This window comes from Haemaphysalis longicornis, unplaced genomic scaffold (genome assembly GCF_048455015.1).
Source record: "Haemaphysalis longicornis isolate Haplotype H1 unplaced genomic scaffold, Haemaphysalis longicornis Haplotype H1 scaffold_136, whole genome shotgun sequence".
Lineage (NCBI taxonomy): Eukaryota > Metazoa > Arthropoda > Arachnida > Ixodida > Ixodidae > Haemaphysalis > Haemaphysalis longicornis.
In genome coordinates this window covers 133,257-157,428 of record NW_027526241.1, presented here as the reverse complement: position 1 = coordinate 157,428, position 24,172 = coordinate 133,257, and the positions used below count along the sequence as shown (strand labels likewise).

The 24,172-nt window shown below is 48.0% G+C and overlaps 1 protein-coding gene across 2 annotated transcripts in view; it reads left to right on the top strand.

The window, feature by feature from the left end:
• Positions 1–24,172, top strand: part of LOC144164728 (uncharacterized) — a 149,556-nt gene that overhangs the window by 16,854 nt on the left and 108,530 nt on the right. The window contains exon 2 of one of the 2 annotated variants that reach the window (XM_077695022.1): positions 18,392–18,442. The exons of the other annotated variant lie outside the window; for it this stretch is intronic. The gene's annotated coding sequence lies outside the window, so the exon portion shown is untranslated. The remainder of the gene's footprint in view (positions 1–18,391; positions 18,443–24,172) is intronic. 2 annotated transcript variants of the gene reach the window in all.

Genomic DNA, 24,172 nt, shown 5'->3' with positions numbered 1-24,172 from the left:
AACCATAAAACACCTACACGTTGAGGAAGCAGCCCAACTCGTCACGGCGCACATAGTCGACGCCGCCGAAAAGTCCATGCCCCAGGCCTCCAGTGCGTCCCGCAACCCAAGGAGGCCCTGGTGGAACGAGGACTGCAGGCGGGCGCGAGAGGCCCAGAACAAGGCGTGGGGTATCCTTCGCCGGTACCCCACGTCAGATAACCTCATTTCGTTTAAACGGGCAAAGGCTCTTGGGAAGCGAGTGCGTCGTGAGGCGAAAAGGGAGAGTTGGCGCACCTTCCTCACTTCCATCAACTCATACACCGACACACACAAAGTCTGGACACGAATACGAAAACTAAAAGGACAACAGACACACAGCCTGCCCCTTGTTAGTACAACAGGGGACACACTGGAAGACCAGGCTAACGCACTTGCACAACACTTCGAACACGTGTCCAGTTCAGCACACTACACAAAAACGTTCATGAAACACAAGAGATCTGTAGAAAAGAAGTCCCTGCGTGATAACAACAAGTCGCACACTTCTTACAATTCTCCTTTTTCAATTCATGAGCTGAAGGTTGCTATGAACGCATGTAAGCCTTCAGCTCCAGGTGCAGACAAAATCACATACACCATGATACAACACCTACACCCAGACACTCTTGAAACACTCCTACATCTATACAACAACATATGGCTTTCGGGGCACATTCCTCGCTCTTGGAGAGAGGCCATAGTAGTGGCTTTCCTGAAGGAAGGAAAGGACCCTTCCTCTCCCGCTAGCTATCGGCCCATCGCCCTCACAAGCTGCCTGTGCAAGCTCCTCGAGAAGATGATAAACAGGGGACTCATGTACTTTCTCGAGTACAATGGTCTTCTCGAGAGCTGCCAGGCAGGCTTCAGGGCGGGGCGGTCCACCAACGACCTACTCGTCGCGCTCGAGTCCTATATAAAGGACGCCTTCATTCACAAGCAGTTTTGCACAACGGTATTTTTTGACCTTGAGAAGGCCTATGACACCGCTTGGCGTTACGGGATCCTCTGTGACCTAAAGTCTTTCGGTGTTTCGGGCCATATGCTCAACACCCTTGCTAGTTATTTGTCCGAAAGAACGTTTCGCGTGAGAGTAGGTAGCGCACTCTCAAGAGTTCATGTGCAAGAAAACGGCGTTCCGCAAGGTGGAGTGCTAAGCTGCACTCTGTTCATAGTTAAGATGAACTCCCTTGGGAAGGCACTGCCACCTACAATTTCTTATTCAATGTATGTAGACGACATCCAGGTATCTTTTAAATCATGTAATATGTCCATCTGTGAGCGTCAAGTCCAGCTCGGTGTCAAAAAACTTGCCAGCTGGGCAGACAAGAACGGTTTTAAACTTAACCCAGAAAAAAGCACCTGTGTTGTCTTCTCCAGGAGGCGTGGGATCCATCCGGACCCAGACATTATCCTTAATGGCGTATCGATTCCTGTGAGGAAGGAACACAAGTTTTTAGGTGTGGTGTTGGATGAAAGGCTTACGTTCATCCCTCACATTAAACAATTGAAACATAAATGTCTAAAGGCTCTCAACATTCTTAAAATCTTGTCCCACCAGTCGTATGGAACGGATAAGCAACTCCTGTTACGTATTTTCAGAAGCCTAGTGGGGTCTAGATTGGACTATGGGAGTGTTGTGTATGGGTCAGCCACTAAAACAGCACTTACAATGCTCGACCCAGTGCTTCACTTGGGGCTTCGCCTCTCTTGTGGCGCATTCCGTACGAGCCCTGTACAGAGTCTTTACGCAGAGTGTGACAAATGGTGCTTATCACACCAGCGAACCTATGTTGACTTGTTATATGCCTCTAAAATTTCATCAATGGACAATCATCCTTTTAAACCGGTTTTAATGATACATCCACATCAAAGCTCTTTTTAAATCGCCCATCCATTCCTGTTCCCTTCTCGCTCAGAGTAAGGGACGAGGTCACTATTCATGAGGTCTCCTTTGTAGACACATTCAAGTCATCTATCACCGATCTTGTAGCACCATGGCATCTTCGTCCTGTTGCATGTGACTTGTCTTTCTTAAAATACAATAGGAACAGGACACCAAAAAGTGGGATTTTGCAGCATTTCATGTATATACAGGATAAATACAAGGCTGCAGAGTTTTTCAGCGATGCATCTAAAACGTCCACTGCGGTGTCTTGTGCTGCGCATGGGCCCAATTTTGAAGCATGTAGAACAATGAATGTTAATACAAGTATTTTTACGGCAGAAGGATATGGCATATTTCTGGTTGTAAGTGACATAGTTGAACATCGTATTCCTACATTCGTCACTTATACAGATTCGTTGAGCGTCGTCCGTGCATTATCATCCGGAAAGTCATCAAAAAACCATGTCATTAATCTTGTCTTCAAAACAATTATGGTAGCTTATTCCTCAAACCTTGGGGTGACTGTGTGTTGGGTGCCAGGCCATTCTGGCATTGGCGGTAATGAAGTGGCGGATGAAATGGCCGCCAATGCTGCACTCCGAAACACAGTACACATGGCAACACTACCGTACACAGACCTCAAGCCACACATTAGACAACAACTCCGTAAAACTTGGCAAGCAGACTGGAGCGAACAGACAGACAACAAACTACACGTAATAAAACCACACTTGGGACAATACACAACTGACTCACACAACAGGCACATTGAAGTTACCTTAGCTAGATTACGGATAGGCCATACACATGTGACGCACTCGCACCTGCTCACGGGATCTCCAAGACCCCTGTGTAGCAGGTGTGGGGAGGGCCTATCCGTAGTCCACATACTCATACAATGCAAGGCACTTGACACAACACGACACAAACACTTCAGACAACTGTACAGACAACATATTCCCCTACACCCATCCCTGTTTCTAGGTGACGATGCCATGGTTTCTGTGAAACGCGTTTTTAAATATTTGTCAGACGTCAAGTTTTTAAACCTCATTTCCTATCACGCATCATGAAATCTGGCTCTGTACACCAGCCATCACCATCATCTTTATTGATCTTACAATGTCCAGTTTACACGTTTTATACCTACCTTCTGTGGTAATCACTTCTTTTCATTAAATAACTTCCCTGGCGCTCTTTGCCCTCGTCGGCCTTGCGCCATTAAACAAAAAAACATCATCATCATCAACATCGCAGCAAGCATGGATGGTCCAATGAAGGCCCTTACTGATAAACGACAAACAACCACCCGACAGGTCAGGCACGCAAACACTGTATTTAGGTAAATGGATTGACAGCCGCCTGCGTATCCTCATCGGTACTTAGCTTGGTCTCTTCCCCGCACGGGGCACCTTGAGTATTCATGGTGACGGTGTTGGCGACACCGCGGATCCCGAGCCCCCAACATAAACTGTAACCTACCGTGGTGATGTGTTTAAAGGTGAAGGGTAGAAGCCTCAAACGGTGGCCGTCGGAGCCCAGGTCAAGCTCCGGCGGATGGGCTCCCTGTCTGTTTACCACGCAGGGAGCTCCGGGACCTCTCTCGGTATCAGGGTAACCCGAGCGAAGAAAGTACCCCCGTCCCCTGCTTTTATACTATAGCTTATGGTATTATCTAAACCCCCCAAACCAAATGATCGGGTCCTCAAAAGGGCCCGCACCGAAGTAACTTTCAAACCTCTTCTGAACATTGACCTCCGAAGCAATGACATCTTTCCTCGCTTCCTCATTATGCAATCTCGTGACAAAGAAACCCCTGTAAGTGGAAAATCAGTCTTCCTTGTTGCAAAGTTTCTTGAAAGTGTTGCTGGAAAAAACTACAAGGCGAAAAAACTTACTTCTGGTGATGTGCTCATTGAAGTCAGCCACAAAGAGCAGGCCAATAAGCTCCTTCAACAAACTAACATCGATGGTCTAGAAATTACGATCACACCTCACAGAACCTTAAACTCTTCTCAAGGCGTCATCTCCGAACTCGATCTAATCAACGAAACCGAAACCGACATCCTTGAAGGACTGCGTGACCAAGGGGTCACAGCAGTCCGGCGCATCACAATACGACGAGATAGCAAAGAGATTAAAACAAAGCACGTAATTTTGACCTTTGACAGAACCCCACTACCAGAATTCGTGACGGCAGGTTACTTGCGATGTCCCACGCGCCCGTACGTGCCAAACCCACGCCGCTGCTACAAATGCCAGCGGTATCGGCACGGTACAAACTCTTGCCGGGGGAGACCAAAATGTGCAAAGTGTGGTCAACCTGACCATCTCACAGACAACTGCGACGCAAGCAACTTCACCTGCCCTAACTGCCATGGACCTCACGCAGCATATTCACGATCGTGTGAAACATTCAAACAAGAAAAACAAATCATCACATTGAAAGTCAATGAAAACATCAGCTTTCCGGAGGCCCGGAAGAGGTTTGCACTCTTCAGCTCCGGAAGGTACGCCGACGCTGCTCGCCGGGGGGCGGAGCGGCGCCTGGTTTCGGCGGCGACGCAATACAGCTCAGCTGACTTGCTCCCGCCTCCGCCCCCCACGAGGCTGCCTGTGGCAGCCGCCCCGGTCACCACGCCACTTGCTGGACCGGCAGTGGTTGAGGTGGCCACTCATGCTGATGGGAGCGTAGTCGCTCCTGTTCCTGCCTCACAGGTCTCGAGCACATCCGAGAGCCCTGTGGAAATGGACACGGAGGAAACCACACCCTCTCCAAATCTCGCCCCACCACCTGTCCCGGGCGTGGCGCCCACTACGCCCTCGGCAGTGGTGGTTGAAGAGAAAACCGCCCTAAAGGGTGCTACATCCAGGTCCAGGGAGCCCAGTCTGTCGGGCGCACCCAAGACATCTGGAGATGAGATGGACGTCGGGCCGTATCTGCCTGCATCGCAGCGCAAAGAACGGCCTTCGACGTCCAAGCCAACAGACAGGCCCAAAAAGCCCCTCCCAAGAGTACAAGCCCCGAGAGATAACACATGAATACACACTCATACATAACTCCAGTTGCTCTTAAATGGCTATAATGGGAAGACAAAATATCATCCAATGGAACTGTAGAGGCCTTTTTAAAAATCTTGATGATGTATACGAGTTACTGCATGCTAACCAAACAAGTGTCATGTGCATACAAGAAACACATTTAAACAGAAAACATGCCAACTTCCTCAACAATAATCTGGTTTTCAGAAAGGACAGAGTTGGGTGCCCAACCTCTTCTGGTGGTGTGGCTATAATCGCACAAAAATCCTTAGCATGTCATCCGGTCATTCTGAGCACTAACCTCGAGGCTGTTGCCATCCGAACGATAATCTTTCACAGGCTAGTAACAATATGCTCCATATACATCCCTCCTGAGCATCGGCTAACAAGTTCTGATTTCGAAACTCTGATAGATCAGTTACCTGAACCTTATCTACTATTAGGTGACCTGAATGCACACAACTCACTCTGGGGCTCTTCTCGAACAGATGCGCGGGGGCGCCTCATTGAAAGGTTCTTAACATCATCAGGAGCATGCCTATTTAACAAGAAACAGCCTCCATACCATAACATAGCACACAACACTTATCCACACCTAGACTTAGCTATCGGCTCAGCAGTTCTCTTCCCTTCCCTAGAATGGGAGGTGGACACCAACCCGTATGGTAGTGACCACTTCCCTACCTCCCTGTCATATATAGGCCGAAACAGTTCCGCTTCCCACAAGAAGTTCAATGAAGTGAGAGCTAATTGGAACACATTCACAGAAACATCTAAACTACACCACACATCCATAACACACCTACACATAGAGGAAGCAACCCAACTGGTCACGGGGCACATTCTTGACGCCGCTGAAAAGTCCATTCCCCAGGTCTGTATCTGTCCATTCCCAAAGTCCACCTTCTTTGGGTTCCTGGAAATGCGGGGATCTCTCTAATTGAAGCCGCTGACAATCTAGCAAGAATAGCGCTCTCTGAACCAATCGTAGACGTCGTTCAGCCAACATCTTTAATTTCCGCTGCTAAATACCGTCGAATGCTAAAGCTTCAAGAACAGAATTGTCCTTGAGAGATTTCTGCCACCTAAAGGTTTCCCGGAAATCTGGATGGAGCCCTTTACGCAACCTATAGAGGCTATTCCAACGGCCCTTCGTTGTCGAGTTCTCCAGTTGCAACGCTACTGGCTTTGTTTCTGTCCTATTTTAAATGAACGTTCAAGCATCTGCCGCTTGGTCGGTACAGTCATAGAGCTTCTAAGTGAGTATACTGGAGAGGAAACTGCACCTGGGAATCCATGTCGTCGTGTAGGGCTATGGGAAGACCGCAGCTTCTGGTTTGGGCTTGGCATGACAATTGTCATGTGTCCTGCCGCCAGGTTACAATATCTCTGAAGTAATAAACGGTGTGGCTAAGCGCATTTCACTTGCCTCTGGTTTCACTCTTTGTACAGCCACGTGGGTGAATTCAAGTGGCGTCGCATGGGTAATCGTTATGGGTGTCGTTTACAGCTTCGCTTTCCAAGCACCTCCACAGGGTGGATTGGCGCGCATTTTTTCCCTTTCCTTCTGTCCTCTTTCTAGACAGATGTGTTTATATGCGGTGGTTCTGCAATGAACCAATTGTTGAAAGTTAGCGCTTGTCCCGTGCTCGCTTCAACCTGAGTTGCTAGTGCGGTAAGTTTTGTGTGTGGCTATGAACCAACACACCCTAGCCTTTTCCCTTCTGACAGGCTTCTTTCCGTCATCTACTGACGGAAGGAAACCTACACTCTAAATTTTTTCACGCATATAGTAAGCGTGAAACACGCTCCTTTGCACCCTAAACTTCGTTTTGAGCACCAAGTGACTCAAAATATGCGTGGTTTTCTTCGATATGAGCGTGAAGCGGGTTGAGAAAACCCACATTCGATTTTTTTTTACGCGTGACGCAAGATTGCATGCGTGTAAACCGTAAAAATCACGCTAAGAAAAACCTCGCCCCAGCGATCGCGCCTTTCCTAATCACACATATGCATATCCTGATACATATCCACAACGGAGCCGTGGGGCTCGCTGCGGCATGTTGCTGCGACTTGCACTTCTTTTCTTTATTTTGTCATGCGAAGGGATTGAAAGGTGGCACTCGCCTCAGCGATTTTGGTAGGAAAACGGAGTTAGAGCCGTTGGAGGCATCGGCCGAAGCAGGCGGTTTGTGCGTCGTGTCTTTCTGCCATTCACGTGTGTACTGCGCAGAGTGTTCGCTTTTTGTGGTAAAAATTGGCGAAGAAGGAACAATCTGATGGGCGATTTTACCTTGACCGGGCGGTGTGGTGTGGCGCGCGGTTGATGCGAGAACAAGGAGTGTCGACTGCAGGGAATTCTCGCGCCACACGGCGCCGTTCACTACGAACTCCACTTTTCCGGCCGGATGGCGTTCTTACAGTGGGTAGTCAGCCGTCATGCACGGTCTCTTGGAATATCCAGGTGAGCAAATTATTTCCTAATATCTTTTCCGATAATATATTGAACTATTTTCTGAATAACGACGTTTTTAGTGTATTGTGGAGATCTACGTATTGACATTGGAACTTCGCATTAGTTAGTGTCAGGCCTAGTTCTCCATGTAGCTTCTGTAGGACACGGATCACGCGGTCCGTTGAGAAGTTGAGAAGAAAGAAGGAAGGGGTACGTTTCTCGTTGGTGTGGCTGGGAGTCGTTTCTCTCGTTCGCCGTCCGGTTTCCGTCGGTCTCGGCGTATGGCGTTCAGCATCTTTGGCTTGTTGGCGGTAAACTTCGCTGCCGCGCTTGCGGTTCGCCTCGGTGGCCGTTCTCAGGCGAGGAGGCGCTACACCGCGGGGGAAGGAGCCGTCTCCTCTCTCCTCCCTCCGCAGAGCACTTTGAAAATGACGAAAAATGTTGTCGAACGCGAATTCACACAGTCGCCGCGCACATTACGAAGCACTGAAAATCGTGTTCCATTGTACAGAACCGTCGCTTTATGGCCGCATTAAAAATGTGCTAGTTTGTGCTGCACATCGCGGCAGAAGTTTGCGTGTTGTATGACAGCGCAGACGCATTGATTGAAGCCGCTTTTTATCGCCGCCAAGTTTCACCCGTGGGCATCGTTTGCCGGTGCACTGCATGAGGCGACGTGAAGCAGCTGGTATGCGTCAGAACCCAGAGAAATCGTGAAGTTGCAACTGGACACGCCACTGGAAAAAGCCTTGCTGCTGTGATTGCGTGTGTGTTACATAAAGGACGTTACGTATCCGTCTTCTTTCAGGCAATTACTAGGATTCGTTCAAGTAGTAGTTACAAGTGATGACATCGACGAAATTTCATGGGCGCTAAAAACTCTGCGCGATTTGTCGATGAAACTACCCCTCGCCTGAGTTAAGGTCATAGCAGTATTCCCGTGCTGCTAAAAGCTGCGTCAACAGTTCATCTGGAGCCTATTTTATAGTTCCCGTCATTCTTTCTCAGATTTCTCTATTCGGGAGCATTCTTGTAAGTTATTGTGAATAAAATGTTTCGCTCAAATTCGAAATCTGTTTAAATTTCTTTTACTCTAAACTTTGGTTCAAAATGTCAACCTTTGCAGCAATCTTCACTAGACTTCCTCACTTAATTTTCTTCACAAACGTATGGGTATAGGTGCCGAAAGAATGCACATCACATGCTTAATGGTATGGAATTCCCTAGGTGCACTTGTGCAAGATGCTTCATGAACGCTTGTTTTGCACTGCCTTCAACGGCACTTGTGATTATCACAACCGAAATTTAGCGGCAATCCAAAACCCCCTTGTTCTGCAAACACTACTAAGTTTGGGGCCGTGTAGAACGAAGAATTAACGCCGTAATCGCAACGTCAGGCTTGTCGATGCAGGACTGGCGACCTTCGTAACGCTTAGTGAAGGTGAAATAGAGGATTTGTCCTTACCTGATCCGGCATTCTCCAGCTGTGTATAACACGCCTCTCTGACCGTCAGAGATCATTTAAAAAGAAAGCTACAATAAGATTAAGTTTGTTTTTCCGTATTTATGTGCTTGGTGGATGCTTTAATTTACCCAGACCACAATTACGGCAGAACAACTATTGTCTTCTTTAAGCTTTCTTTCTAATCGATTTCTGACGGTCAGAGTGGCGTCTTATACACAGCTGGAAAATGCCGCATCAGGTATACGGATAATCAGACAATCCTCTTTTTCACCTTCACTAAGCGTTAAGAAGGTTGCCAGTCACGGATGGCAAGCGTGAACGCTTAGCGTGATAATTCACCACGCCTAAAACAAACGTGCAAAAAATATCTTGTACTCACGCTTGGCAAGCGTTACGCATCTCGCGAGTCACGCTTAGAAAACGTGATTTTTCAGCGTGAAAACACGTCACGCTTGTAACAAGCGTGCCAAAAATCGTCCACACTCACGCTTGTTAAGCGCCATTCCCATTCCCTATTAAACGAGGTATTTTTTAAATCATCATCATCTTCATCATCATCATCACCACCACCACCAGCCTGTCTATGCCCACTGCAGGGCAAAAGCCTCTCCCATAGATCTCCAATTATCCGGGTCCTCCAACTATCCTGGTCCTGTGCTAAATGCCACCAATTTATCCCCGCAAACTTCTTGATCTCATCTGCCCATCTAACTTTCTGCCGCCCCCTGCAATGCTTGCCTTCTCTAGGGATCCACTCTGCTACCCTTAATGACCAACGGTTATCTAAACTTCGCATTACATGCCCTGCCCACGTCCATTTCTTCTTCATTTCTACTAATATGTCCTTAACACGCGTTTGTCCCCTAACCCACTCCGCTCTCTTCTTGTCCCCTAATGTTACACCTATCATCTTCCGTTCCATTGCTCGCTGAGTCGTCCTCAATTTAAGTTGAACCTTTTTAGTAAGCCTCCACGTTTCTGCCTCGTAGGTGAGTACCGGTAATATGCAGCTGTCATACACTTTCTTCTTCAGCGACAATGGTAAGGTGACATTCATTATCTGAGAATGCCTGCCGAATGCACTCCACCCCATTCTTATCCTTCTAATTTCTGTTAAGGTGTTTCTATAAACAGACAAATTTATAAAAAAACAATTTTGAATGCGTTTCTTCCGAACACCACGAAGATCCTTGCGCCACGTCAGAAACAAAAAAACGAGGCATCTATTTAGTTTTTGCGGACCTCGACGAGATAAACGTAGCAGTTCCAGAAATCGTATAGTTAGTTTCCGGCACTCAAGAGGTGTCAGAGAATGCTGACACTCAGAAACTGCTGAAGCTCCTGTGCCCGCTCTGGGCCAGGTAATGAATGCCATTCCATTGACTTGCTCTGGCACTTGGCTAGGGCTCACAAAGAAACCGAGGATGCGTTGAACGCGCTCGCGTGCTATACGAAGAGTTTGCCCGCCCAATGCTAACGAAGCGTACGCCGGCGAAAATCACAGGCTTTTTTAAAGACGATAGCCTTTCTTGGGCTGCTTAAACCCACAAATTTTTGTCTTTCTTTCTGTCTGTCCATCTTTCTGTCTTTTTGTTTGTCTGTCTGTCTGTCTGTCTGTCTGTCTGTCTGTCTGTCTGTCTGTCTGTCGGTCGGTCGGTCGGTCGGTCGGTCTTTTTGTCTGTCTGCGACTCTATTCAGCCACCCGGCCAAAGTGAAGCGAATTCTGCGCAATAGTCTTATATACTCACAGCCAAATCTCTGTCCAGTTTATATGCTCATACTTGTCAACATTGCTGAACAAGAACAAGACATTACGCAAATATAAGACAGAAAATTATTACACAATTACAGTGTTCCTTTATTTTCAAAAATTCATAGATGCTTGATTTTTGCAAACTGAAATACTACATCCACTGCAGAAAAAAAAAATGACACTGTCGCCTGCTGTCGCCCGCACCACTGTAGCTTCTGGCGGAATTTTAAGAAATCAAACGGCAACAGTTACGACTGGTTCCACTAGATAGGTTCCACGTTCTGCTTGGAACGCACGTTATAAGGCAACGAGGTTCTATAAACGTTGATGTAGGGCGCCTCGATTCACGCGCGTCTCCGGCGTATGGCAGCGCTGGCATCGATGCACCCGGCCTGGTGCAGTGGAACGCGGTAAATTTAAATTGACTTGAGCAAACCTTTAGCGTGTTTCCCTTGGGAGGCGCGCGAAGCAAGTGGAACAACATGAGAGGTGAGCGCGAAAGTGAAGGGAGGCACTGACTTGGCAAATGTCGACAAAGACTATCGTCTTTTATCGACATTTGCAATGAAAGGAACAGATACGTTTTTTTGCCAAGAAATAAATTCGTTTACTCCCGAAGGCATAGCGTTTTATCGTTATCATTTTCATTGCTGAATCATCGGCAGGCTAGCGCCGCGGCCAACGCAATTACGATGTCATGGTACCTGATGGAATGCGCCTCACTTTTGACATAACATTTATGGAATCAACTGCTTGGAAAACGACAGTCCCGTTTCTACGAAGTTCTTGATTTAGCAAAATATTTCGTGGTTCCCGGTGATTTCGTAAGATCGGGTTTTATCTGTAGCGGAATAATTTATCAAGTGGGACGGCGCGGCTACTCAGTTTGGAAAGCAAAGTTTGGGATGGGTTAGGTATGTCTCGCTATGGAAGCTTAGCAGGCGAAAAATTCCATGATGGGCTACGTGTTCGTTTAGGGTTCGTTTGTGGCCATATCCTCCAAGGCTGTCGCGTGAATTGCGGCCAGTCGGAGCAGTTCGCGCAAAAATAAGAAGAAACGTAGGGGACGCGAATTCGATATTGCAGTGCTAATCTCTACAACCTCTACAAGTCTGCTAATCTCTACACTCTTAACAAAAAAGCTCGTGAAAGGATTGTAACGGCTGTACCTACTAACTCCTTACGAACTTTACTACCCCCCAGAACGGTACGTAGGTCCTGCCACTAAGTGGGAAACCGTTAATAGTCTAGACCGTGCACTTAGTAACCGCTGCTTGTTTGATACTTAGATTCACTGACAGTAACAAAATTCTATCAATTATTGAACGTAAAAACTACAGCACTTTTACACTCCATATGACGATTAAAACGTTTTTGCAAATCCGCATGCTGACTTGTAAATGCTCACATTAGAATGCATAATTCTAAAGTTATCGCTAAAATATTTGAATTTTGCGACAAGCCCACTAACGCAATCACAGGACTTCCGCTTCTGGCTATAAAAGCAAGAACAGCAGAAGCATTTCTAAGGTAACTAAGTTGTAATCGCTCTCGTCGTGCATTTCTTGCCCAATTTATTTGTTGGTTGTGTGAGTGTGATATGTGCGTGATTAATGTGTATATGTCGTGCTGAACGTCGGCCGAGACACATTGTCGCGTGTAGCTTTTTACTGGGCTATGCATGGCGTCCCATTCAGAGCACGTAAAGGCTTAAGTTCCCGAAAAATATTGCGGCAAACGAAAGGAAGCCGGTCAACACGTGCGATGTGTGCTGAGCCTCGACGCCGCTCAAGCCGCAAATCATGTCCAGGACGGGAAAGAGATCAGGTCGGGAAAAAAAAAAATATCCATAAATCATCTGATGTGTGAACCATTTGACGTGGGTATACATAGGCCCCTTCATCTAAGTAGTGGACGACGTTCTAAAGTAACTTCAGGCGGAGAGCGTCGGAGGAGCGAGATTAAAATGGCACGGCGCACAGCTGTTGTTCCGCTAGCGGGTTCGGCGGCCAAGGCCGCTCCATCAAGGCCGCCGTCGCTCTTCGGCGATTAACGGGACTCGACTGGCTCACTTCCGACCACCTTGCTGCACGGCCTCCCTCCTCGCACCGGTCTCCGCGGCGAGGTCTGGACGCTGGTGACGTAGCCCCACGGCCTGCGTTCATCTCTGAAGCGCATTGGACGGAGTCCATCCACATCGGCGCGCCGCCTAATAAACAGACGTCCGCTCGGTGCATCGGGCCGGGAATCGAGTGCTTTTCACAGCTGTAAATTAACGAGCGTACAGGCGGCGCTTTTGTTGCCGCTCGCCGTCGATCGCACTGACAAATGGAGTTGCGAGGGAGAACGTATCCTCGCCAAGTGCGCAGTTTTGTACAACCGCGTGTACATACGTGCATTCTGCCAACTCTCCCCGATCTTTCCTTGTTCCCTTTCATTTTGTTTTTCTTTTTAATCTTGAAAACATGGGGGCCCTGCAGGTGCCGTGTGTATCGACCCCGCCGGCAGCACACGGAAAAGCAAGTTTTGGCCAGAACATTCTAAAGCTTTGCATTTGCGGGTTCTTTAGTTGAGCGTCGATAGCTGAACCGATAACTCCTCGTGATAACCCGCAGCGGCCCATGCTGGAGGACTGAAGAGCCGGGCAGTGCAGAGCATTTTTCCTCCGTTGATGCATTGCTTGCTGCTTTTAAGTTTCATCCTTTACTTTGGCGGGCTAATCATGGGTTCGTCGTATTTATCCCTGTGTTCTATGGTTTCACGTCGAATGCTTGCCTATAGCGGTGGCCAGCCAAAGTTCATGGCGAAGTTGCTGGCTTGGTAACGGCCTATAGGCACAATTCACAGCAGCCGTAAGCAACGTATGCAACAGTCTATGATTGTATTTTTTTTTTCGTATGTATCTCTTGATATTGTAGTTCTCGCGCTTTCGTTCCCTGGTGCTATGCGTTGACAAAGATGTCAATTTTATTACATTTCACGGGTGCTTCTTGTTTGTACGTTTTTATCATTTTTTCTTTCTCTTTTTTTTCTCGTCCCGCTCTCTTGCAGCTTGTTTACCGGCTTTTTGTGCTGGTCAAGCTGGCTGCGAACAACTTTTCCTCACATCGTCCTTCGTACTGTTTTCCTAAAGTTTACGAGAAATAAAGCCATTTATTTATTCACTTCATTCATGAATTAATACTGTTAGTCGTTTGTGGGCTCTTACAGGGTGGAAGTACAAAAGATATTTGCGAAAAAAATGTGCATGACAGGTACATGACAGGTCATAAGAAAATTTCTCGGTATTGTTGCGAGGAGCAGCTCGAAGTTATACACGACAGAAAAAATGGAACACACGTGCAATGCAATGCACACGCGCACAACAGTACATGATGTATTTGAGGTGGCACTCTTGCACCGCCGTGGAAATTTGAACTTCAAAACACGCATTGCAGTCTCATGCGACCAACAAAAAGCACGCACGCACGCACGCACGCACGCAAACACACGCACACACACGCACACACGCACACACGCACGCTCGCACGCACAAACACAAACACAAACACACAAACCCAGCTAAGCGAAAGGCATTTGTCACTCTATAATTTAGAAAATAGCCGTTTTTTAGATTCTGTTCAAATGGCGTCAGTGAGGAACAACCAATTATATACTCCGGCAACATATTCCAATCTTCGATAGCACGTGGAAAGTAGTCAAACTTAAGACGGTCTTTACGTGCGGCTAGGGGCGGTATGTACATACTATGGCGATGTCTCGAATGTTCTTGTGTGTTAACGTGGAAAAAAATCTGAATAGTTTAGCTTAAATTGATTACGAATTAACTTTGAAAGGAATTTCAGACGCTCAATCCTCGACCTATAGAGAGAGAGAGAGAGAGAAGCTCTTTATTAAAGGAGGAAAGGCAGAGAGGTTTGCCAACATGGGTACGTCGACATGCTACTCTGCAGGAAGGGGAACGGGGAAAAGACAGATGAGTAGTAAAAAGAAGAGTAGTAGGTGAAAGAGGGAAAAAAAAAAGAGAGGGTCATATAAAGGGACATGCGGCGTAGCATAGACTGACCGCTTAAGGGGGGCTATAAAGTCTATAGTCTCAAAATTATCGAGGCACGCTGTTCTACAAAGCTCAGTAGGTGAATGATACCGGCGAAATTTATTAAAAACAAATCTCTAACTAACTAAGTCACTGTTTTTTCGCTATTCTATTGCAGTTTAACTGTGTGTAAGGGTATCATGCAAGTTTAGAATACTAGATAATAGGCCTGACTACAGGTTTTGTAAGCTAGGCACTTAATATCAGGTGGGCTGCTTTCAAGGTTACGCCCAAGGCTATACAATGCCTTGGTAGCCTTGGAGCACACATAATCAATATAAGTGTTCCACCGGAGGCCGGGCGGAAAGCATATGCCAAGATATTTATGTTTCTGTACACGCTTGAGCATAGCACTGTCAATCTGATAATTATATTGTGGAGGTGCTTTCTTCCTGGTTATAGACATAAAGACTATTTTTTCTGCGTTCAAAGTCATTTGCCACTCTTCGCACCAATCCTTTATTTTTTGAAGGTTGCTGTTTAAATTAACTTAATCGTGTCCAGGTTTGATTCTGCTATGAACAACGCAGTCATCGGCAAACAACCTTAGCGGAACCGTGACGCGATTGCCAGGTCATTTATTGATTTAAAAAATGAGGTTGATTTCTCTGTCACAGGAATCGGTAAAACACGAAAGGGAAATGTGCAGCGAAGGCTGCAGCTGAGCACGATTTGCGGGTCGGCGGCTGTCTTGTGGGTGTGCTTGGCGAGCAGCGTCCTGCTGGTGGGTCGCTTCGGCAAAGGTATACTGGCGTCATGTCCGTAACGGATGTGTCGTCAGTGAAATCTGGGGGTATCGCGGCATAAAACACATTCGTGTAAAATATAAAACCCCAAAACGACAACCCTAAGTATAACGTCCTCTTTAGCACTAAAGGTTGATTTCCCGCAAGAAGAACCTGCGTGCAGGGGTGCACCCTTTACAGGCCGTTTGCTTCGTTGTACTGGCGTTACTTCCGTGACGGATATGACGTCAGCGAAATCTTCGTGTATCCGGGAGTAAAACACTTTCGTGTTAAAAAAATAAAAGAGAACCCAATACGCTACTCCCCTGGGAAACTCTGGAATTAACTGTAATTGACCTAGACTCATTTATTCATATTTAAGCCTACAAGTCGCCACGTAGCCGAACCAATAAACAAATGATACGCACTTGGTCGGGACTAGAGCCACTAGATGAGGTTTGAGAGTATCGGCACCCTTTTCTGTCATTGTTCTATGCTGTCGACAAAGGTAAAGGGCTATAAAATAAAATAAAAGCCCAACCCGCACCACATACGTATCGCGGGTGACGCCAATTGAAAATAAACAAACTTGGACCGAAGTCAACTAGAGTTTTGAATAGAAGGAAATACCCACCAAAGGTGGAAAACAAAAAGGGAAAAAGCTACACAGCGAACCCACAGCCAGGAGAGCGGGCCCGGGGAGACTCCCCTGATCTCCCCTGGGAAGGTAGCGGAAGAGGTTGGGATGTAGGGAAAGGTAAGTTGGAATATAGGAATGGGTTATGGGAAGGTGGGTGGGAATGGGGACAGCGAGATTTTAGGTCTGATCCATCGAGGTCTGACTCCTATTTAGGCCTGATTGCTCAGGATGGGCATCAGACTGCCAATTGAAATTTTGCGGACCCCACAATAGGTTCCGTCTAGCCAGGCTCCGATAGCGAGGCAGCAGGGAGAACCCTCATAGGAGTGGCGACACTATCCTCCAACCCGTTTCGCTACTAAGCCGCTCAACGAACACCCGCCGGATCCCCCGAGTACTAAAGAAGACGTTCGGCAAACCCCGGGTACTCTCCTCCTCGTCTGTTCTCGGTTTCGGGAGCCGGTAGTCTGTCCGACAGAATGGTGTGAGAAACCTGTTAGACTGTCGATTATTATGTGCACCTGGATACTGTACCAAAGGAAGAACCTTCGGTATTCCCCAAGGTATCTCAGGTCCCTTATGTTTTCTCCGTGCCAACTGCTGCCCACCAGGTGGCAGGTCCCCGTACGGGCAGCAGTAATCAGGCGAACCCGAGTGGAAAGGAACCGGCTCCCTACTGCCAATACTAAGAACGAGGATTTTCGCCGAGGAGAGGGTACTAATCTCCTCTTTCGTCGGTTCCAGCTAGTGCGCGCCTACTAGACCTTTCGCTACTAAGGGCCAGAGAAATTGGCCACCATAAGCACCTAATGAAGGCCCTGGATCCTGTTGTCCAGGAACCTTCGTATCGGCAGCGAGCAGTCGTGCCCGCGTGGGGTGACTGCGGCGTTCCCATAAACAGGAACTTTTTAACCGCTTTTAAGCCAAGTTCCCAGAGCCAGCCTCGGTAGCCACCCAGGCTGTCCGGGCCTGCCTCCGCGTCCAGCATCGGCTCTGGGGCAAGGAACTGGCCCATACAGTTCCAGGGAGTCGCTGCCACTCCCTTGGGGTTTTGCATCACCGGGTGGGACCTGGCACCCACCCACCGCTGCCGTTGCAACTGACCAAAGCTAGGCAGCCGAAACCGCCTTCGCCCAGCCAGCTGGCAGGGGGGACCACGAGCAGGTGGCAGTCGGATTTTCCCCCCCTATGCTGTCGACAGTGGCCATTGGTCGAACCGCGTCACGTGACATTTGTTTACCCCGGGAAGACCCATGGGCGCCGACATTTTGGTGCCTCTGTGTTGCCGCGCACGCGCTCTTTGATAAGTCGTGATTTTCGGAGAGAAGTGCAGCTGTATGACACGCTGAGAGGGAATTTTCAAGCGTCCAGAGTAGCGATGCCATGCTGCTGTGTACTAAGCTTTTTCAACCGGCGGGAAGGTGGAAAACGCCTGCATCGCTTCCCTCTGGGAAAAAAACGACAGTGGCCTAGCGTAACCTATAGCCACTTAAAAAGCGCAGCTTCATTAGTTGCTCAGCTTAACCTAGAGTCACTAAATAAGCTACGCTAGCGTAACCGAGCCTGACCCTAACGCACCGGCGCGCAGTCTGTAAATCTTCGAAAAGTAAACACAGCTGTCATGGTTGCCAAGCGGCGCCCGGACCAATACCGGCCGTTAATGTCAGCCGCAGCTGTCAACCCTGGGGTCAGGCACCAAAATGGCTGCCGCCATGCTTCAGTGTCGTAGCTTATTTAGTGGTTCCAGTCGTAACTGTGCTCGGCGGTCATTTTCATTCGCTCTCGCCAAATCCCTGCATCTTCTCCCGACGGTCGCCAGTTGGACAACCGTGCACTGCTCGAAATATTGATTGATTGATTGATTGATTGATTGATTGATTGATTGATTGATTGATTGATTGATTGATTGATTGATTGATTGATTGATTGATTGATTGATTGATTGATTGATTGATTGATTGATTGATTGATTGTGGCGTTTAACGCGCCGATGCTACACAGGCGATGAGGCGCGCCGTAGTGGAGGGCTCCTAAGGATTAATCTTGACCACCTGAGGGGGATCCTTAACGTGCGCCGAAATCTCGAACACACGGACGTTTTAGCTGTTCGTCAACATCAGAAAAGCAGCCGCCGCGGCCGGGAATGGAACCCGCGTCCTTGGGCTAGCAGCACAACGCCTTCGCCACTGAGGCACCGCAGCCGAAATTTATTGGGCGGAATGGAGGCGCAGAGCGATAATCTTCAATAAAACTAACGCTTGTGGTATTAAAAAATTAAAAAAAAATTAGTACCTATTGCACTATTGCAGGACCCATTGCTTGGCACACGACACGGAGGTGACACAGAGTATCGAACAGAGGTACGAACGCATTTACTGCGAACCACCTAATGATCAGGAGAAAATGAAACTCGGCGTGTTCTTACAGTCGTCTTACCTCTCATATAATCACTGTTGAGAAAGTTTGCATAACACCAAAGCTACAGCCGTCTTCTGTAGCCATACTCGTGCCGTTAATTCCCATGCATTGACAGCAGGCGGCAATTGTGCAACGCTTACAATGTCACATTGAAAGGACAAACCACGACAAGTAAATGAAACTCGAAGTACAGACAGAGTCATCTTAGCGGCCAATTGTCGCATCACTTTTTTATTTCTACGGGGGCGGGGGCGTTGATAAAATAATAGTTACAGCCGTCTTCAGGCGTGCATTTGCGACGACGTCGGCTCTGCCGCACGGCGTTTTTGCTCGCGCGCATCTAAACTGCCCGGAACTCTATAGGCACATGCAGCGTCGCTTTAATACGACGTCTACGAGGCGGTGCCGGCGTGTATAAAGGTGTGCCTCAGCCATCCTCCTCCGAGCGCGATCAAATTTATAAGGACGGGGACTTGACGAGGGGCTTCCTGCAGCAGCAGGCGAACGGCTGGCAGGCGAATCGCGCTTCTCCTTGGCCCCCCGCGGGTGGCGCCAAGGCGCTGTCCGTCACAGGAACGCGCGAGGCCGCAGCCCTGCGCGATACGGGAACCGCGGGGGTCACGAGAAGTGGACGGATGCTGCTGCTGCTGCTGCTGCTGCACTGATTCCATGACCGACGGCAACAGAGCCAAGCAAGGCTTAGCACATGACCACGCGGGTGCGCTGCTGAGAAAGTCGCCGTTACGGTGGCGCTGTTAGTTTTAGCATACCGTGTGTTCCGTTTGTGCCGGGGCCTGACTGGGCACGTGCGCATTCGCTCCTTTAGCCCAGCTGAGTGCCGCTGACGGGCGTGTGGCCCTCGCCATGCCCGCTCATTCGTTCAGCTGAGGGGTGGCCCACCCCGCCGTGCCCGCGCGCGCATGCGCTCTCGGGTTCCGCTGCAAACGAAACATACGGAACCCACGGAACGCTAAAACGCAAAATCGATTACTGCTCCATTGATATCGCAGCGAGGTAGATTACTGGGCCAATCGGTTTGCGATTTTTGGAGCGTAAAAACCGGAGGACGAAGACGCTGTGTCTGGAAGGGAATAACTCACGGATGGCCGCGTCCTTGCGCACTGGTTCTCACATTTGAAAAAAAAATCTACTACGTGTATATTGACTACGCCAAACCCTGTTGAAAAAGTTCATGGCTTGTTAAAGGGTTCGCTTAGTTAGCCTTGGCCAAACGTACTCTGAGCGCGGGTACGCTTACAGCCACACAGGGGTGAAGCGAGAGGGAGCTGTCATTGATTGACATACGTCACCGCAGAACACAGAGACACCGCTGACCACAGTATAGTGGAAGGAGGATTTTGTGCGCCGAAATTCTGCCACAGCCTTCGTTAACATAACGAACCGTCACGCAGTCATGACACGATTTGGGAATTCAAGGCGAGGCAGTTCAAGAAATGGTGTCCCAGCTGGTTGCCTCGACAATAAAAACCGAAAGGATGAAAGAATATGTCAAGCATTCCATTAAGGTCTTGGTTTTTCAACCATAAATTGTTGCCAATTCGGATTGAGGTTGTTGAACCGAACAAAATTGCTCTCCCGTATCCTAGTGCAGATGTACATTGTAGCGAATATATGGGAAAAAGCTCAATGATGGCCGTGGGATGTGTACCGTTAAAATTATCGTCCGGTCTGAAGAAATATAGTATTTGACACTATTTTTGCATTTTAATTTGTTGAGACTTTTACTGTTGTCGAACAACCCACTTTTAAATTGACCGAAAACAATGGCGGAGTGTGCGCACGATTTACTAACGCGGTGCAGCGGTATGATGAAGGTCGATTATTCTACAACAAATTCCTTAAAGCAACAAAAAACGAGCAAAAAGGGTGAGCTATTCCTTTCTTTTATGGCTAGAAACATCGGGCGAGGTTGAAAGTACACGATTGCTTAATGAACCATGCGTTGTATAATGCCCTGTGCGCGCCCATCCTCCGAGTTTCAACGGGCACGTTGTCGGGATATGCATGGTTTTCGCCTCTTCAAGATGGCGTCAGTAAGCCTTCGTACCTGGTATTAGACCGCGACAGGCGCCCAAAAACAGGCTTTTATCTTGAACCGACCTTACATTTCTGCGACCCTATAGTGTATTGCACACGTACATTCTGTGACAGCGTGAAAGCATACCATGCAATATCTCCGAGCATTCTGTAACGTGGCATGAATGAATGAATCACTTTATTTAAGGGAGGAGGCTATAAAGCCCTGTGGGTAGGGAATGGAAAGTAGGATTGGGAAAGACGCCACTAATTAGTTGTAGTACAACTAAGTAATGTTCAAGCTTCACTGTAGCGGTCACTGTAGCTGTCTCTCGAGGTTCCGTTGGAGCAACACACACACACACCATGGCCTTCCCCTGAGGGGAGGGGGTGTCCGGCATAGTTCTTGATGGCACATTATGGTTGGTGGGGCAAGACGGATGCGCACCAGTGTTCATTTGTGACTGGTGAACTTGAACAGGTAGTCGGTCAGCGTGGGAAAAAAAACTTAACTGCGGAGCTGTTCTTACTGGCCGTAAGCTCGGTGTCACAGAAAACTACCCGAGAGGGACGCTGTCGCGCAGCTGTCGCGCAGCTCTCGCAATACTCGTTAGGCAACAGGACGACACGGCAGCCAATGGAAATGGATCCCTGGCCACTGTGGTATTATTGGAAATCAAAAAGCCGATGAAGTGGCCCGTATGGGCCTTAACCACCGGAAATACCGCAAAGTGTACTTTACAAAAACATACGCTTCTACCATGGCCCATCGCTCTTCAGTAACTGAAAGAAACCGGCTATGGCCCGACGAACCGAATAACGAAATATTTTTGCATACGATTGACCCTGAATTGACATCAAGACTTCCAAGACAGCTCCCTCGTAGGCTGGAGACATTGTATCATCGCCTACGACTGAACTCGGCCTACACCAACAGTTACCTTTTTCGCCTCGGACTGACGACCAACCCGTACTGTGATAACTGTTCTTCCATAGAAACCGCTGAACATACTTTATTAGAATGTGTGGCCTACTTGGCACCAAGATCCAGTTTTTCTGAAGATATTGGATTCCTAGATCAAGGGCCGGTAACTTTGAAGACCATCCTAGTACTATGGCCTTGCCCCTCAAAGCAGCGTCAGGCTCTAAAAAGTTTGTTTTCATATTTGGAGAACATTGGCCACATTTCAAAATTGTGAATTCTGTGACACAATCTACAGAATAGTCCGTCAAGCCCGTTTTTTGTGTGTTTTTGTTTTTTTCTGCCCATATCCCTCTCTAGGGCCTGTTTTCCCTACATCCCCGACCCCTAGCACAGAAAGCATGTAGGCGATCGCAAACGCCGGCAAAACTCTCTGCTTTTTTTTTTCAATAAAGAGCCTTCTCTCTCTCGGCAGCCAAGATATAGCATGCGCTCCTCGGTTCGTTCGTAGCAAGAGCCACGCTGTAATCGTCGCAATGGCTGCTCGAACGAGAAAACACGTAATTGGCGGTGAGATGTTTGAGTGGCGCCCCCTAGATCTGACGTCAGCTTAGGGACCCGCTCCGCTGTCGTCTGCTACATTCGCCGCGCTGCTACACCCGCGCCGCGGTCGTCCGGTTCTGACTGGCAGCAGTGCCTTTGCTAGAAATCGCCCACTTTGATGCTTTGGTGCTTTAAAAAGCGTGTTTTCAATCAGATTCTGACGGCTCTGAATAATTTCAAGCTTTGTCCCGCACAATTTTACAACACACGAGGAGAGAGAGAACGACTTTCAGAGAGCATCGCTCAGACGTAACTCGCCCTCGTCCTATCTAGCGTATTTGCGAGTTTCAGCGCTCAGAGCTCCTCGATAAGTAATCAAAATGCGTAGGCTTCCTTTAACTATTTCTCAGATGCTCTTATGAAGACTCAGCAGTCTAATGCTACGCATCAAGCAGCGGGTCGCACAGCAGGAAATAAAACGGGTGTTTTCTCTTTCTTAATTCGTTGTTGTTAGATGAACGTTTTTTTTTCTGTGCCCAACGCATTCATTTTCTGCGCCGTCCTAAACGTCCTAGGAGGTTTGGGGATGTTTGCGAGGCTCACAAAGTTCGTGTGAATATTCAATGCAATAAGATCTGTGCTACGGCGCAGATAACGTTGTCCATGTACAGTACTCGAAGGCGGCTTTTGTGCACCTAATTTCTATCGAACCATCGATATCGTAACGAACTCAATCTCAACCCGCAAAGTTGTGTCATGATTACGGTGTTGAAAACTTGATATACTTGCTAACATAACGCAATAAATAGTATACATGCCAATTTTCAGTATAACACAATTTGAAACCAATGAATATGTCCAGACAGCTCTTTATTGTTTTCCAACCCCTTCAGTCGCAAAGAACAAGTCCTGGCCTACTCGGGATGACGTTCGGTGAATTGAAGAATGAATCTTACTCTCTCGTCTTGGACTGAGGAGCCTGCCCACTAACCAGCTCGATTTTACTGTTAAAGTTTTCTCCTCCTCCTGGTCCTCCCTCTCTTCAGTGCAGTTTTACTATAATGCCTGTCTGAATATTGGGATGATATGGTTGTGGCAAATGTACCGAAATATCCCTCCAAATATGAAAAAACATAGTCTTACTGTATGTTTGCCTTACAGGTTACTCGTTTTGCTCAATAAGCCTGCATACTGGTTAGAAGCCAGGTAGAAAACCAGCACGCGCCTATACACACAGCAGGTTATTTGGAAATCAACCTACATTATTTGTGCCCCATAGTGCATGTCGGCACACTTTCATGACGTGACAACGTAAAGTGACTTGATACAATAGTTTCGAGTGTTAGGCAAGGTTGCCAAATCTGTTTTACCTTACATGCGATTAGCTGGAATCGTAATGCCTTCTACCAAAGCCGACAGCCCCGAAGGCCTGGAATTTGTTTTGGTCTTCCATTTTCGCTGTTGTCTTTTGTCAGCCTGCGGCTTTTACCTTTGTTCGAAAGACTGCTGAACACAGAGGCTGACGCCTAGCTCCGACTCTTCGCGCTCCGCACAGGACCAGCTTGAGAGAGAGAAGAACTTTATTTATAGATCCGGCAAGATGTAGTCAGCGACCACGCAGGGCTCGCACTACGACTCTACCAGCTTCGCAGCAATGCATGGGCGACGCCGGCAATGTTTTTTTTCCGGAGTGGTATCAAAAACCATACTTAAAATCACGCCTTGAGCTAGTTTACGCTATTTTAAATCTTTTGTTACGAAAAAAAAGTTGCTCATTCGCGAGATCTGCTGCGGACAAGCACAAAATCTCAACCGCGTGCAAAGAAACAGCATAGAGAGCGAGCCCGAGTGAAGCAGACGACAAATGCGAGAATCCCTAAGCCGACGTCACGAAGGCGCGCTCCGCAGCGCCGCCCGTGGTCGCGCTCACCGCCAATAGCGTAAGCCTCTATGTTCGTCCGTTATAAGATACAGCCTGGATCAAGGTCTGGAATTCTTATTGGTCTTTCACTTTCACAGTTGTCGGGAACCAGGAGCCTGCTTGTTCTTTGTTTGCAATATTGTTGGATAGAGCAGCCATCTATGTTCATAGCAATATGCACGTCTTGCACAAGGCCTTACGAAGCAGGCGAAGGCACAACAAGAAAGCAGCCGCATACAAAGCGCAATT